General features: G+C 37.1%; 1 long non-coding RNA gene across 1 annotated transcript in view; it reads right to left on the bottom strand.

Moving 5' to 3' along the window:
• Positions 1-356: 356 nt before the first annotated feature.
• The window catches only part of LOC122139384, a 31,867-nt gene continuing 24,960 nt past the window's right edge, over positions 357-7,263 (bottom strand). Inside the window, exon 3 of the long non-coding RNA XR_006156235.1 lies at positions 357-481. This is a non-coding gene — a long non-coding RNA (uncharacterized LOC122139384). The remainder of the gene's footprint in view (positions 482-7,263) is intronic.

The raw sequence follows: 7,263 nt of genomic DNA, 5'->3' as shown, positions 1-7,263 counted from the left end.
GTAGCTGTGACCTCTGCAAAACCTAGTATTTTAGCCAGCCCCTATTTCAATAAACAGAAGTTTTTTTTATTCTACCTCCAGAGCTAAATATTTAAAATTGACATACCAGTCCTTGGCACTGCTACAACTGTTCTGCACCTTAGTCCCTGTGCTTTTGAGCATAGCTGAAATATTTCCCATTCTTTAAATTCGTCAGCAAAAAACAAAAAACAAGGACACTTTAAAAAAAAAAAAAACCTACTTCCTCTCAGATAGCTCTGGAAATTTTCTATTAACTCAAAACACAACTCACAACAGGAAAACTAATTAATTTTTTTTTTATCAACAAAAAAAAACAATCAAACTTGAAAGGCTTCACATACATAAGGGAAACTTACTTAGAAGGTCCATGACTTCTCGTGTGACCAACCGCAACAGCTGCTCTTCCACCACCTCCTGAGTCACATGGTTTTCTTCATATGCCTCATCCTCCTCCTGAGCACTAAAATATGAATAACAAGAATAAAATAAAATAAAATATACCTGCAAGCAGCAATTAAGGGGCCAAGCACAACAGAGGCAAACCAGGGAGGTAAGCAAAAATGGCAGTGTGCATCCGACCAATTAAAACAAATACTATCACGTGTAACGTCCATTTGCTTATCACTTATCACTACCACCAAAATTATCTGGTGTGGTCGTTGTTGGGTGAGAGTGACACAAGATCCAGTTGGGCATCACGCAATCAACTTAATGATAATTTGAAACTATTCCTTTAATATCTAAACTTTCCTCTATCTGAGTGCCAAATTTCACAACTCTTAACTAGTGGCTGCCATATAGGCTTGGTTTAGCCCCTTAGTCACCGTCCCACCTTGGTGCTCTTTTGTTGTTGTCCTATCTTTTAGTAATCATCATAAATTATATATAATTTGAAAGCTTAGAAAGCCCAAGATTCATCATGTGAAAACCATTTTGAAATCGGACACTGCATTACCATGGAAATGGTACTTTAAATTCTTATGGCGGTCTCCTCCCCCTTAGTGGGCAGTGTCAAGTGTCATATTACAAAAAGCATTACGGTGTTTTAGAATCAAAACTTTTTATAATCTTGGCAACAAACATATCATTGGAAAGGTCTGAGTCTCAGGATTCCATATTTGGTGGTTTTGAGATAGAAGTAAAATTGACAGAGAAATCTAGAGAAAAATTCATTATACAAAATTCAAAGGTGTTTTGATGGCTCCCAGTGGCTGTTTGTGGTATGACACCCTAAATAAAATCTCACAGGAACCTCTTTTTTTTCATATCAACTTCAAATTTGGAACATAACTTATTTAGACACAAGGCTTTAATTTTATACCAATTTTAGAGTAAAACCTGTTATGTAAAATATTTATAATAAATAAAATAAAATAAAATTAATATAGCGCATTTTATTTACAGTACATTTAAACTTTTATAACTTTTTGATACTTTAATTTTTTGAAAAAAAAAAATAATAATAAATTCCACTTTTGCCAAAATCTGCTAATTTTCTTCTTTAAAAAGAGACCAACCTCAGGTCTATATTCCAAAGTGTTCATAAATTACAACAATTTAAGTTGGGATAGTGCACTTTAATGCCTATTGTAAAAAATGGGGGGTGACAGCTAAAGGGATAGACATAGAAGAAGAAATTAACAAATATATTAGATGGCTTTGCACCTTCTGTGCTTGGCACATAATTTATAATATATAGCTGCAGTTTTTTTGTTTGAGTTTGTGTTCAGTGCCGTATGGACAATCCAGCTGTTCTCCACCTCCTGCTGGAGCAATGGGGAGTGCTCCCTTGAGGACCATACACAGGATTTCTTGGACCTCGCCAACTGCACTCATTTGCCAGATGATTGCCCGATGACATTTTATTTCATCGGAATTAACACCACTACGAAGGTGAAATCCAGGGAAGGTCCTCGAGGGACCCTCGCTGCTTTTGTGGAATGGGTGCTGGTGAACTCACACACGTCTTCAACACCAGTGAGGAAGAACTGACCAGTCCCACTCACAAATCAGAGCCCAGCCAGCCTTCTACCAGCAAGACAGAGCTATAGCTTGAGTTCACAGCAGACGCAAACAATACAAACAATACAAAGAATAATACAACACAAACAATACAAAGCCAATAAAATAAGAGACAAAGTAATCACATAAATCCCATAAAAAAGTAAATTTTAAGGGACGATTTCAAAAACACAGGGATTCTGTATTCCCAATCTCAGAGGGTAGGGAATTCCTCAATTTAGGAGCCACTGAAGGGAAAGCCTGATCACCCATGGTTTTTAGCAGAGTTGTATGAAGTGTCAAGAAACCCTAAAACACATTTTTTTGGGATGTTAACACAAATGTACAGGTTGCACATCAGTGAAAACAATCATAACACTAATTATGTCTATTAAATATATATTATGGTAAAAGATTTTTTGTAGCAATTTTGTTATATGCGTTGATTTGCAGTGGTGATTGGCTGCCGTGGCTGGAGAGTTCGCATCTACGTCAGAAATTTTCGGAGCTTTGCTCAGTATTATTCATGAGAATGAAGTCTTATGATCCAATCACTGAGCTGTATTTTGCATGAGGCTGTATTACAGCGGAGAATTCAAATCTCATTAAAAAAAAAAAAAACCTTCCGCGCTGTCGTTTCACCTTAAACACAACTGTAACAATATTTATTTTTGACAACATGTGAAGCACGCAAGAGAGAGCAGTTTCAGAGCAAATGTGTTTCATTCATATTTCATATTCTCTCATGCTCCAAACATGAACCAGCACCACATACGCGCACATATCACGTCTTCTTCAAATGAAATATGCATGAATAGGGGCGCTGATACAGCTATTCGTCTGATTATGAACGTGATGACACACGATAGGTTATTGTGATACACAGCAAACAATGATATATAGACTGAAAATTCAAAGAAGAGTACACAAAGTGACTGCCTTTATTCTTTCTGTTTTAAAGATATTTTAATATTCATTTGTCTGTATAATGAGTGTTGTAGTTCTGTTTTATTGGTTGTTTTCTCCCCTCTTCCCACCGGGTGAGGTGAAGCAATGATCGTCATTTCAGTCTTGTCACAGTTTAGACAGAGAAAATTTTCAGACATCCATTTTTTAATCTCAGTAAAACACTGAGAAAGAAAAGACACAGGCATATTGACATCAGGTTTTGAATGTATGTAGATCTGAGTTTCATTGGCATGAAAGTGAAAGTTAAGAGCAACTGTTCTTAAAAGTTGGCCCAGTGGAAAAATGTAAATACTAAAAAGTAAAGGGCCCAAAACTGATCCCTGGGGAACACCAGAGTGCACCACACCGACCTCAGGCCTGCAACTGCCCATCACAACAAACTGCTTGCGATCAGAGAGGTAGGACTTAAATCACTTCAATGCAGAATCAGAAACTCAAAAAAAAAGTATCTAAACGGGTGATTAAAATAGAGTGATCTATAGTGTCAAAAGAGGCAGTAAGATCAAGAAGAATCAGTATAGACAGATGGCCAGAATCAGAAGCCATTAACAAGTCATTAGTGACCTTAACTAACACTAGTTTCAGTGCTGTGGAGTTTACGGAATCCAGATTGAAGTGGCTCAAAAAGATCATTATAAGAAAGATGAGAAAGCAATTGAGAAGCCACTGTTTGTTCAAACATTTTGGCGAGGAATGGAAGATTAGAGATGGGATGAATATTATTCAGGTTATTAAAGAAAGTGTTGTTAGTTTTTGGTACAGCGGTGACAGCAGCGATTTTAAGTGCTGCTGGCACCACACAAGTGCACAGAGATTCATTGATGATACTCAAAACAACAGGACACAGAGAATCAAAACTTGATTTGAACAGACAAGATGGTACAGGATCAACTCTGAAAGTGATAGCTTTCATTTTCACAACCATATTACGGAGAGACTGGGAAACATATACAGCAAAGTTGGAGAGAGAAATTCCAGAAAAAGCAGAAATATTTAAGGAAGAAGCAGCCGAAGTATAGTATTGATAATGTGGTTACGTATATTATCAATTTTGGTACTAAAAATCTCCAAAAAATATATTAAAAAGGTTGAAGGAGTTGAAGCAGGAACATTAGAGAGGCTGTGATTTTTAAGCAGCCTGTTGATTGAGTGAAACAGTATGATGATGTCGTTGTAGGGAAAAAATCCTGGCCATTTGTGATTCTATTAGCATCAGTGATCTATACAGTATAAAATGACTGGATTGCTCACTGCGTTCTAAATTGCCTTAAGGCAGTGAAGCCACCAGAAGTGTTTAAGCCGCCATCTTTATTATTATTAGCATTATTTAATAATAATAATTCATTTTATTTAATGGCTCCTTTCTAAACACCCAAAGTCACATTTACAGCAAGCAAACTGGTAAAAACAGTAACTATAAATAAACAAGTCCTGCCAGCATTACAAAATTCAAAAGCACAACTGCATACATACATCATAAATACAATAAAGGCTTTATAAGAAAAAAATCATAAGAAAGCCTAGATAGAAAGATAAGTCTTAAGACGAGATTTAAAAGTATGAAGGCTGTTACTGTTACATATATTGGGGGGAAGAGAGTTCCATAGGTGAGGGGTGCAAAACTAAAAGTTCTTGCTCCTATGGTGCTTAAACGTAATACACGACGACACAAGAGATTGAGTGTGAATATCTGAGAGTGCGAGGAGTATAGATGTGGAGAAGGTCAGTAAGATACAGTGGAGCAAGGTTGTGAAGTGCCTTAAATGTGAGAAGCAAAAATTTTAAATGGTGTAAATGTTGAAGAACTGGAGAAATGTGCTTGATTGATGAAGTCTTAGAAAGAACACAAGCTGCCGAGTTCTTAACCAATAGGGGTTTATAAAGAAGTTTAGAAGGAAGACCAGTAAGGAGAGCATTACAATAGTCGATACGTGAGGTAACCAGTGAATGAATAAGAATTGCAGTATTATTCATTGTGAGAGAGGGATGGAGGCGATTAATATTACGCAGGTGAAAATATGCAGTATGCGTAATATTATTGACATGAGTTTCAAAAAAGTGTGCTATCCAGAATGACACCCAAATGCCTGACCTGCTGAGAAGGACAAATTGCATTATTATCGATAACCATAGTAAAACAATTAGATTTAGTCAAATAAAAATTTTGTACCAATAAGTAAGACCTCAGTTTTATTACTGTTGAGTTTTAGAAAGTTGGCTGAAAGCCAGTTATTATTTTTAGCTAAACATCTGTACAACAAAAAAATATCAACAAGAGGAAGGGTTTGGAAGACAATTAGAGCTGGGTGTTGTTTGGCATAGCAGTGAAAATGGATACCATATTTCCTGAAAATATGGCCAAGGGGAAGTAAAAAGATGATTAATAAGATCGGGGCCAAAACAGAACCCTGAGGGACACCAGTAGTAACTGTAGATGGTCTTGATTTAAAATTTTTAATTTGAAAATACTGAGTGCGAATGGTAAGATAAGACCTAAACCAGTACTAGGGGTGCCAGTGATCTCTATAGAAAATAACCTGTCCATTTGTATCTTGTGCGAGATCGTGGCAAAGGCTGCACTCAGATCAAGAAGAACAAGTATTGTTAATAAACCAGAATCAGCTGCCAATAACAAATCATTAGTAATTTTCACAAGAGCAGTCTCTGTAGTATGCTGGGGACGGAAACCGGATTGGATTTGCTCAAACAATTTATTATTGGAGAGATGATTGTGAACTTGAGCTGCAAAGCATTTTTCCAAGATTTTAGAAATGAATGGAAAATTAGAAATTGGTCAATATTTTTCTAAATTTAATGGATCAGTCCCTGATTTCTTTAGAATAGGGGTAATAATAACAGTTTTAAGAGAAGAAAGAACAGAACCAGAAACAAGTCAAGAGTGAATAATTTAGTAATTAATGAAGACAGCGATGGTTGACAGGCTTCAACTAAGCGAGTAGACAGTGGGTCAAGCTGATGTGGTAGTTTTAGATTTCCGAATGACACAATATCTCTGCAGCAGTTGGTAAAATAATAGTAAACGTAGAGTGCACAGTCACTTGGGAGACTTGATAACTGGAATCGTAATCTAATTTGCTTTAAAGTAATTGCTGTTCGATCTTTTTAATCTTAGACTCAAAGAAAGTCATAAAACCGTTGCAAAGTTCTGTTGAACACAAGCTTGATGGCAGAGTGTCGGATAGACAGAAAATATTTCAACACAGGCGGGAAAAAAAGAAATCTAGAGTTCCCTTCGCTAGCTCCAATTATATTAGAATAGTAGTCAGATTTTGCTTTAGACAATGCTTCTATATAATGATGGATATGAATCAGCGAGAGTTTCTTTATATACAGTAAGACCGGATTTAGCATATAAATGCTCTAGCCTATGGCCTTTAGATGTAAATCAGAGGTAAACCAGTAAGCAGAGAGAGTAAAAGAAACAGTCTGATGTTGACAGGTGCAAAAGATGCAAAGAACTCAGTTAATCCATTATTACATTAAGAAACCCAGAGCATCTGCAGTGGGAGAAATCAGCTTAAATTAGCACATCAATGTTCTTAATGTTGCTAAGGTTCGGAATGTGATAGAATGACAACGTGTTTAACTTGAACTGCCAACTGAGCACAAAAGGACATCAGAAAATGGTCTGATATAAGTCAGAAACAGTGCAATTATAAGGAGTTTTACCAGAACAACAAATTAGATCAAGGGTATGTCCTTTAGAGTAAGTAGGAAAGTTTGAAAGTTGCTGCAAACCAAAGCTGTCCAAACAAGATAAAAATTCACTTGTACTTGCGTTGCTGTCCCGTGACGAGTGGGGCGGGGCTGAAAGCCGTGGGGAACAGAGCGAGGCCGGTGGAGTAATTGGAAATGAGCGACACCTGCGCCCACTCACTGGTCTCGAGTCCCACAGAGGAGCTCCGGAAGGATAAAGGGAGGAGTTACGACAGCGAAGGACGAGAGAAGACCAGGCCTGGGTTTTATTTTGTGTTTTGGTTTTGTTTGTGTGTGGCAGTCGTCCGCGAGGGCCTGTCGTGCTGTTTTGTGTTTATTTTGTTATTAAAGTTTTATGTAAATGTTCGGCGGTTCCCGCCTCCTCCTTCCTGACATACAAATGTTGTATTGTTACACTGTCATTGTCAATATGAATATTAAAATCACCCAGCATATCTATGATCTGAGACATACAGTAGAACACAGGTCAGTTAAAAACTTTGGGTATTTTTTTGGGGGGGGGGGGGGGGTGTAGATAGTAGTGAGAATAGTAGG

Source organism: Cyprinus carpio, chromosome B13 (assembly GCF_018340385.1).
Source record: "Cyprinus carpio isolate SPL01 chromosome B13, ASM1834038v1, whole genome shotgun sequence".
NCBI classification, from domain to species: Eukaryota; Metazoa; Chordata; class Actinopteri; order Cypriniformes; family Cyprinidae; genus Cyprinus; species Cyprinus carpio.
The sequence above is the reverse complement of the archived record's forward strand: the minus strand, read 5'-3'. Positions and strand labels throughout refer to the sequence as shown.